Genomic DNA, 264 nt, shown 5'->3' with positions numbered 1-264 from the left:
CTAGGGAAAAAAAAAAAACCACCTCTTTTCCATTTTGCCAATTATGTTTAAAAAGCCTCCCTACCTCGCTGCAGTGGTCTTCTATGTTTAAATTGGCTTTTTTTGTGGGTTTTGTTTAGAATTTTCTATTTTAATTTCACAGTTTTTTATTTGGATTTTAAAAGTCATTAGACATAGGAAAGTACCCAGTTATTTTATGTTACCTGATGTGCTCAAGTGAAGAAATTATTTCCTCTGGAACATCTGCAAATATTAAAAAAACCA

The 264-nt window shown here is 31.1% G+C and overlaps 1 protein-coding gene across 2 annotated transcripts in view; it reads left to right on the top strand.

Moving 5' to 3' along the window:
• Window positions 1-264, top strand: part of MCM8 (minichromosome maintenance complex component 8) — a 16567-nt gene that overhangs the window by 4789 nt on the left and 11514 nt on the right. The window lies entirely within an intron of this gene.

The sequence above is a fragment of the Fulmarus glacialis genome, unplaced genomic scaffold, assembly GCF_000690835.1.
Source record: "Fulmarus glacialis isolate BGI_N327 unplaced genomic scaffold, ASM69083v1 scaffold30419, whole genome shotgun sequence".
Lineage (NCBI taxonomy): Eukaryota > Metazoa > Chordata > Aves > Procellariiformes > Procellariidae > Fulmarus > Fulmarus glacialis.
Note: the sequence above shows the minus strand (reverse complement) of the source record. Positions and strands in the feature narration are given on the sequence as shown.